Source organism: Pipra filicauda, unplaced genomic scaffold (assembly GCF_003945595.2).
Source record: "Pipra filicauda isolate LSUMZ 115617 unplaced genomic scaffold, ASM394559v2 scaffold61_size3293851_pilon, whole genome shotgun sequence".
Lineage (NCBI taxonomy): Eukaryota > Metazoa > Chordata > Aves > Passeriformes > Pipridae > Pipra > Pipra filicauda.
The window spans coordinates 479,739-489,950 of NW_024104776.1; positions in this window are offsets into that span (position 1 = coordinate 479,739).

The following is a 10,212-nucleotide window of genomic DNA, read 5'->3' on the forward strand; positions in this document are numbered from 1 at the left end:
AAGAAAAAAAAACAAATAGGAGTCTTATACTCCAGGTCTCCCAGTTCACCCATTTCATGTCACTAATAATTCTTTGGGCCTTCCATCTTATCTTCTGTCAGTAAGCTCTCTCCAAACCTATAGAAGCTACTCAGTTTGTCTCAACACACTTCCTATATTTTGATCCATATTTTTTTTTATTTTAATGTAAGTTTTTTTGAGATAGGATGAACAGGACTACAGGCAGCATGTAAGAATGTGCATTCTAACCAAGTTCCTATTTATTTTTTTTCTGTTCCTGATGGTGGCTAACATTCATTTTGTCTTTTTGACAGCTGAAAATTCTATCTGATAATTTCAAGGAGCTACCTACAAAAGCTTCAAGAGCTCTTTCATTTATCATACATAATAAAGCAGAGTCTTTTATTGTGGGTATGTCAATGGGTGATTTTTTAAAAATTAATTACCTTGTGTTACTTCATTTGAGTTAATCTACCACTTTATCTTTCAGTTTCTCGAGGCTTCATTCAAATATTATAAGGTCCTTCTGTAATACTGCACACTCAGCTTTGACCTTTCTGCATGATTTTGTGTTCTTAAAAAGCTATATCACATCATTTTCAGATTTATTTGTGAACATATTTAACAACAGAGATCCAAAAAGGTCCCTCTGAGAAGTCCCTATAGTTGTGAAAACTGACCATTAATTCCATGTTTTGTTTCTTACCATGGGCAAATCTTGCCTGGCATTTCTGACATCTTAGTTTATCTAGGAACCTTTGCGCAGAATATACTGAAAAGGCAAGAATACTTTATTAACCAAATTGCCTTTTATTTTCTCACGAGTTTATTACTGTCTTGGAGGACTCTGGTGGATGTATCAGACGTGTCTTTCCTCTACAAAAACAGTATTTATCCTCAGGTCGACTCTTGTTTCTACGATTTTGCCCACTGTTGATCTCTGGCTGATCTATAGTTATCCAGTTCATTATCCAGCTTTCTTTCACAAGCTGGCATTTCTATGGTCACTACTTGTGCTCCTAACACCAACTCCAGTTTACGCAGTACTTTGAACTCGCCCATAAAAAATAGTTCCAGAGAGGGAAAATCCTCACCTCCTTTGTAAGGAAAACCAATAAATAGAATTTATCTTCTTTTTCTGGTAAAACTTTGGGTTTCTCACATATTCTATATATTTTCTGTATCTGCTTTATATATCTGACTTGTCAGGTTTTCATTAAACTATGAAGCAATGGAATCTAAATGAACCCTTTTTGACTACATCATGTAGTTCTGATTTTGAAAATAGTATGAAATCCAACATCAATCCTATTAAAATTTTCATCTTGTAACTCAGAATGTGAATGTGGCTTGTGGTGGATTTTTTTGAAAATACAGCATTTCATTAAATGGAATGAGTGATATGTTGATTCGGTTCAGACCTACTGTGGAAATTAAATCTGTTCAATAAGACTTTTAAAATTGAGATGATTTATTTTCAAAGGGCAAAGACAACTTAGTGATGAATTTAGGTCATTTTCTTAAAGTACATTTCAAAGACCAGTTAAGGACAGTATACATTTTGTAACAGATATACAAAAAGATCAACACACTATAACTCTGAGAGCATTATTAAATTAACTTTTGAATTATCTCGGAAATGTTCTCACCTGTAATTTTTCTTTTTCTGTATGGCAGGTGAGTTTCTGAATATTTTACAAGTGAACTTGTATGATTTCTGATGACTACTACTTTACTATTTTCACAAATGCCATCATCTGGTTGTTCCCGAGATTTATTAGAAAACTTATTAGAAAACTTAAGAAGTATCTGGGAATTTTTCAGATTTCCAGCAAACATGTTATGGTTATAGGCCCTTGTGCTAGACTGTACCTTAATATTATATGCTGTGCTTAAAGCATAAAGACCTCTGTGCTTACTTTGCAATTTATTCTTTTTCTTACTTATTAAAGCTTTATGCAGAAGTGGGTAATGAGAGCCAAGTCCTGACTAGAAGCAGCAACCAAACCAAGCAAGGTGAGCAATAGTGAGGAACAGTCTCATGCTGCACTAGGCAGCCAAGAGGAAAATGAAAAATGAATACTTGGCAACCCAAATGCCTCAGGTATGTGTTGACATATTATATCTTATACCACAAGCACCATAAGTACTGTTACTTAATTAAAATGCTTTCTGTAAACCACTAGAAATCACCCAAAGTATCCCATATATAGAAGCTTGCATAGACAATAGTTTGGCAAACTGTTCCTCTGTAGGTAATTTGGAGGGAGGAACTCTGAATGTTAAACATACAGCTTATGTTTTGGGATATCTCTCCTTTTGTACTCTTCTTTTGTGATATCTGAGCCAAATAATAGATTGATCATAATGTTAAAATGAAAAATCTAGTTCCCTTAATGAAGGAGTAAGCTTCAACTGAGCAGCATCACTTCACCCTGAGCAGTGTAAGCTTAAAGTCTGGTGTTGCTTAAACACACTCAGCTGACCCATGTCGTTTTGTCAGTATATGATGGATTTGGATTTGCACCCAGAAAGAATCAGGTTGAATATTAGTAATAATAGGGTTACTGAAGCATGGAAAGAAATTTCCCACTGAGACTGTATTGTCTCCTTCACTAGCGAATTTAAGGACTGGCTATATAAACATGCATCGGGAATGACAAAGATATAGTCCATCTTATCTTGTGCCAGAGAACTCAGTGACCTCTTAAAGCCCCTCTCAGCTTTATTTTCCTATGATTCTGTAAAGATTTTAAAATAAATACAATAAAAACTTTGAGATACTCACAGACTGCAGTAAAGGAGCCATATAATGTTTTGAATAGATTACATCAATGCTCTCTTCCTGGGATTTTTGCTAGGTAAGCAACTTTGAACTACAGCTTTTCTCAACACTTATGCTACTGAATCCTTCAATTTATTTCTATTGAAGCTTTTATTCTTAGATCCATATAAAGAAATTAGGCACCTGAACAGAAAGGAACACATTCTGATCATTAGGAATGGAGTAATATAAATGCTAAGAAATGTAAATACCTTTATAAAGAACGTTTCTCTGATATATACCATTTCTTATTTGACCTTTGGAAACCTTTTTCAATTCTGACTGCTGTGCAGTCATATGTACATGCAAATCCCAGAGAGTTTTAGGAGTATTTTCTGGTTTTCAAGCCTTTCAATACTGCCAATGGAAAAAGAAAAACTTTCTGTGGTAAAAGCCTCATTTTGGTGTAAATTTTAGAGATGAAATCAAATGATAGTATTAACTGCTGCAATGTAATTTAGTTATGGCAATATGCAAGAAATTGAAAATTACCGTAAAAAGTACCTGAAAACATAAATATAACAAAAATTTAGAATTTAGGTATGCTATGTGTGAGCTTATTTTATATCCTAATAATATGTCTAATTTGTGTAACAATAATATAAAAATTTATCACAATCAATTTTTTTCTTGAAAGATTTTTTTTTCCCACAAGAGCAAAGCAATAGCACCATCTAGAAGAAGCACACTTTCAGTTATGTATTAGTCTTTTCATATCTCTATTTTCTTCCTCCTTTCTTTCTACTGTTTGGAAGATAGACCTAATGTGCTTCTGTCTCCCAATTTGGTCAAATTTGCATGCACTTTTAATACTTTTAATAATAGCATGAAGTATCAAATATTTAAGTTACAATTATATTCTTCCATTTAAAGTAATGTGTCTACAAAGCTTTTCAGTGAAAAAAATTCACAGAGGATTAGTTAGCAGGATTTTATTTCTTTACATCTGACTGAGAAATGGCTCAACCAGTCTTGACATTTTTACAAAGAGTGAAGATAGAATCAGTTATTTGGCAGAAAAAACCCTACACAAGTAGTTGAAGCCTAGATAAGTATAAGAAACTGCGAATGGACCCTAAAATAAAAAAATACTGTAAAACTTGAGATAAACCTTAATACTTGATACACATTTGTGCTCATATTGGTAGTACTGGACCAATATTAACATGTCACATGACAGTAGTGTAGCTTGCAAAAAAATGTTGTCTCATATAATACTATGATAATACTGATAAAATTTCCTTGCATTAAAAAGATGGTGACATAAAATTTTATCTGTAGGCAAAGAACAGTTAGTCAAGTATGCAGTACATCAAAAGCGAGTTTCACTGATCCTGAATCAGTGAATGGACAACTCAATGCATGGTTAAATTCATTCTCTGAGCAAAGGATGAATGATTGAACATCCCTCTCTGGGTATCTCTGCTGGTAATGGAAATTTAGAAGCCAAATTCAATAATACTCTTGCAATGGATATTTATCCTTTACATTTGGAGTTTCAGTCTCTAATTCTGCAGCTGATCCTTCCTGACACCTGAGATGAAGAAGCCTCATGGACTCTCCAACACAGTTTTCTTGTTGCACCACTTAGTGTGACTAATAAAATTTGAGTATTTGACTGACATTGAGTGCTTGATATCTCTTTGTTTCAAGTATGCAGTGGAATGCTTTGAGGTTTTTCTAGCTTGTAAAAATATTATCTTATATTTTGAAGGGCTGGGATTTTTTCAGTGCAGCAGTTTGATGGCAGAGGGTTGTTTGCTTGATTATTTTGTTTCGTGGCTTGTTTTTTTTTTTTAATTAATAGAGAATGAGTTGTTGAATTGAAACTTACTGTGTCAATGCGTTAGTTTTGTGTAAACATCTTTTGGGAAAAGTTTCTTATGTCCAGCATTAGATTTTCCAGGAAAATTAAATGCTTAAAAGCCCATGGTCAACCTCTTGATAATTACTTAGGATGCAGCACCTCTAGTTTAAATCTGCAGTCTAAATCAGGAAAAAAAAAAACTTGAACTGGGATTTCTCAGATTTCAGATGCAGGTTTTCTGTCCAGCTCTTTAAAAGTGTGTGTGTTAGAGAAGGCAAGGTAAAAGTGCTGAACCTTGTAGCTGAGAAGAAAGGAGAGTATTTTTCAGTCCTTTGCTTCACAGTGATGACAAAAGCTTGCACTAGTTTCTTAAATTTTATCTGACACTTCTGCAGGCTAGACATACAATCTGCAACAAAATTTTGATTTTTTTTTTTTTTAAACTGGAAGATTAAGCTCATTTTCTGTGCCTTCCTCCGCAGAATTTGAATTGATTAGTTTTCCTGAGTCCTGTCCATAAAGTAGCAACTGAATTAGAAATTATGGGGACAGTAAATATGAAGAGGGAAGGACAAACCTGGTCTGTGTTTCTGTCAAAGATATGTTCCTTTTAAATCTTCTTGAACAAGTTGGAATTTTGTCCACATGGGAAATGTTGTGGTGACACTTATTGCCTTACTGCAGTTCAACTATGAAGTGAGATAAGCATCACAGGCATAATTAAAAAGGCAGAACTATGTTGTGCAAAGGAGCTCTGGACATAGATACCTGAGCTAGCCCCAAGCTGTGTTGATAAAATCATGTGGCACACAGGGCTTCCTGTTCTAGAGGATAAATCCTATTTCTTATGGATGACTTGTAGCTCAAACTGCTTCAGGCCATGGTGATTATCCTGTTGAAGATTTCTGTTTGGCAGTGAGGGGATCAGTGCTAGTTTGAGACCAGCCATGTGGGACACTGCAGACATACCTACTGAGACTTTAAACGCTTCATGAGGAGATCGAATCACCGAAGGTGAGATTGTAAAATTTTAGTAGAAACCAAACTGCCTAAAATTCCTGTTTCACAGAGGCATAGAATGATTACAGTTGGAAGGGACTCTGAAGATCATCTAGTCTAACCCCACTGCTAAAGCAGGTTCACCTAGAGCAAATTGTACAGGATCACAACCATTTGGGATTTGGCTATCTTCAGAGAAGGCAACTCCACAATCTCTCTGCACAGCCTGTTCCAGTACTCTGAACAGTGCTTCTTCACATGCAAAGTACCTTCCTTGTGTATAATCTAAAGTTTGGACAAGCTGGAAGCTGTAAATTTACAAAGCATAGAAAGCACTTCAAAGCTTCAAATGAGAAGAGTGTTTTGGACCTTACACCTCCTGTGGCCCTATAGGTGGCAACTGCCATAACTGCACAACTGAGGTTTGGCATCTTATGCAGTGTAATTATGGTGAAAAGACCTATTGTGCACCAGCTGATATTTCTACTCAACACAAATTGAAAGAGAATCCATAAAAAAAGGAGCAACATAACCAATGAATATGGTATATGATCTAACTTTTTTTCTTTTGAAGTAGTTTATGAATAGGAGAAACAGGACATATGCCTTTAATATATTTCAGTTGGCATTTAAAATTTATTAAATGTAATTGATTTAGACTTTTTTTATTTCATGTTCTAAGTACAAAGAATCAGAACATTAGTATTTAGTGTTCTTTTAATTAAAATAGCAGTTTACTCTAAGCCTTGGAATTAATTACTTTTTGAACTGCTTCTCTGCTTTGCTAATAATATTTGACAATTTTAAAATAGAATAGCTAAACTTGATGCTAGTCAGTTTAGTAGGCTGATTCAGGATACACTGAGAAAGCTGAAATGTAATTTTAAAAGCTGTCATGTGCAAGAGCATACGATTCATTTAACGATGAAGACCTCTGTCAAAATTTGCATATGCACACTGTGAATGAAAGGTCATTTAAAAGATGGAAATTGAAAGTAATTTTAACATTATTGACTTAATGATACTAAATTTTGTCCTAGCTGTGACTTTAAAGAGACCTGATTATTTTTCCATGAGCTCAGGCCTTGGAAAGAAATAGTTTACTTTCTGCAGGAAACGTGTACTAAAATGGGTTTTAACATATTTTTCTTAACCATGAAGAAGTGTTATAGGACTTAAATGACAGGACATGCATTTTAAACTAGAAACTGAAAAAGTTTTCACCTGGTAACAACTTATTTCTGTAAATAATAGTCAAGGACTCTGTATTGGTAGTTAACCTCTTGGAGAAATTGCAGCCTTAATGCATACTAACATTGCCCCAAAGCACAAGACAATCGCTTTGCCTCATTTAGTATATTTTGATAACAGTTTCCTAAAACTAAAACCATATGTATACAGAACACGAAAGACACTCCAGATAGCTTCAGGTGTTGGTGAAGCAGGCTCTTACATAAGGCAACAAACTTCTGGAAGCAGGAAAAAACACCCAGGTAAGGTCAGCCATGGCACCAGTGTGTCCTGTGCCATTATAGACAGGGACTGGCTGTGTGAACCACATGCAATACTGTGTTGGTTTGGCTGCAGCTGGAAGCTCAGCACCACACAGCCAGGCGCTCACTGACCCCCCGTGGGATGGGGGAGAGAATGAGAAAACCTCTGGGTTGAGATAAGGACAGGGTAACAGGTAAAGCAAAAGCTGCTCATGCAAGCAAAGCAAAACAAGGAACTGATTCACTACTTCCCATTGGTATGTAAGTGTTCAGACATCCCCAGGAAAGCAGGTCTCCATTCCACGTAAGAGTGACTTGGGAAGACAAACAACATTGCTCTGAACATCCCTCCCTTCGCCTTTCTTCTTCCCCAAAGTTTTCATTGCTGAGTGTGACGTCATATGCCCCGGGATATCCTAAAGTCAGTAGAGATTAGCTGTCCCAGCTGTGTCCCCTCCCAATTCCTTGTACACTTCCAGACTCCTCATCAGTGGGGTGGTGTGAGAAGCAGAAAAGTCCTTGACTCTGTACACGTACTGATCAGCAATAACAAAATTATCATAGCCCCATATAAGGAAAATTAACTCTATACCAGGTATGAAGCTGAATGAATCCTACCCTGGTGGAGGACGTCTCTGAGTACTTTTGTCTTGTGATTTCAGGTCCCCATAAATTGTTTAGATTTCTACTGTCAAATGTTGACCTGATACTTAGTAGTGGAGCTTCCTACATCTGTTAGTATTTGTTATACCAAGATGAGTTAAGTCTGCAGTGTTATCCGTTAATATCCAAGTATCTCCATTACGAGTACGTCATACTTGCCTTGTATATGTATTCTTTCCATCTCTTGCCAATGAAAATCTAACCTATGCATTAATGTAGAAGCTAGTAATTAAGATAAGACTTAATTTGGCCTGATAAATGTGTATCCAACATCTTCAGTGAAATTTTTTTGATTTACACCTGCTGATCAAGCCAGGCTTCTGCTTCTAATTCAGTCTTCCCCTTTTACTCTTATCTCAATCTAGTTTTCAGTCCATCATCTATTTACTTGTAACTTTGCTCTGTGCGCTACACATATAACTTGTGTGCTAGATATAGCAAAGCTGCTGACTTGGAAGTTAGCAAACTGCATGCAGCTTTCAAACTAATTTTCTGTAAGAGATTATAAATAAATGTCCTTTTTGAAGCAGCTCTATCGTAATTAATATTTTCATAGTATCTAACAATAACTAATTTAACTCCAAAATGTGTGACCTGACACTGTCTCTCTTACTCTTTCACGAGGATGAAAAGTTTTGTAAGACAGCACAATTCATCCACTTCTTTCCATGGCATGATATTACAAACATTTCTCTTAAATAATAAATATGATTCACCCTGCCTCCCAGATATAAAAAAGAGTGTTTGTCTTAGATGGTACATTGAGCCCTAATAACAACAATTCTCGAGAAAAATGCGTATAATTACAGTGTTCCACTGGAACACTAATGAAAGAAGAATTAGTCAAGCTTTCCAATTAATCCTTTTAAGATTCCATACAATCATATAGGAAAAACTGCTTTTTTGTCTTAATAAGGAGGCAATTTCTTTTATGAATAACTAAGAAAATATTTAATGAGCTTCAGGAAAACATGCAAGCATAACTAAATTATACCTTCTCTTAAGTTACAATGAAGAACAAGTTCCTACAGTCCCTACACATGTCACATTATTTTTAAATACATTTTTCAGGTGGGACACCCATCGGTCATTTGCATATATTTACCCTAAACACAGTTATAGGAAAAAGTGAAAGCTGCAATGGGATGGCTCAGAGGTAAGTGCAGATGAATCAGCTAATAGTTAATGCCACCAGAACATGGCTATAGAGTCTACTGTGTATGCATATTGTACTGAGGTCTCAATGGCATCTATCATGGGGCTACAATTTATTAACACAATAGTTATCTGCCTTATTTCCAGACATTTTGTATTTCCACATGGCAGACCAATAGGCAAATAAATGCTTTGTTTATCATATTTGTATTTAAGTAGCTTAAGATGGTAAAGAAAGAATTTGAAAATGATAAAGAAAGAAATTCCCTCCCTGATTCAAAAGGGAAAGTTCTCTTTCAGAAGAGCAAAAGGAGCGAGACGCAGAACTGTCTTACTTAGATGAGCAGGAAGTTCCTGCAGCTCATCATCAGCTTCTGTTGGCTATCTATAGGCACAGGAATGAGTACTTGATTTTATCAAAAAATCCACACTACAATTTACATTTCATTCTTTCACTTTGGAGTCTTGCAGTTTTATCAGATGCTTTCATTTTGGATTAATGTTTTCTTCAGCTGGCATCCTATGGGGAGAACTCTTTTTCACCAGCCACTTTTTTTTCCCCTAGTATAGAGTAAAATCTCTGCAAGGACTCTTTTTAATCCCAGTAAATGTGGAGATAAACGTTCTGACTTATATGAGTATTCATATTTGAATGGTCACAGTTCAAAAAAGACTAAGTTAGAAACCTCAGAGTTGGCTTGTTTGTAGTCTTCATTACACAACATAAAGCAATGCTATTATGAATACCTAATGCCAAAATTCTGAATATGCATGTTTATGGATAAATGTAGCATTTGATTTTAGGAAGATTTAAAAAATGTGAAATATAGTTTAGGATATAAAAGGGAAAGGTCAGATATTTTAGACATTTGAAGAAGTCACAATATTTTTTTCGTGTAAATATTGATCACTGAGGAGCATATTTCCATCCAAGGGATTACCTTCAGATTTTAAAAAATATCAGCATTTTGAACCATTCTTAATAATTCTTTAAATATTTTACTATTATTTGTTCTGTTAAAATATTTAGCATTATTTTGTAATGACATTCGTAATTTATTACTTCAGAATACATATGAAATAGTGACCACGAAATAATAGAATTTTCAATCCTTAGGGATGTAAGGAGAGCCATCATTAAAACTTCTACTCTGGACTTCCGGAGGGCAGATTTGGCCTACTCAAAAAACTAATTCAGGGCATACCCTGGGAAACAACCCTTAAAGGCAAGGGGGTCCAGGAGGGATGGACATGCTTCAAACAGGCAATTT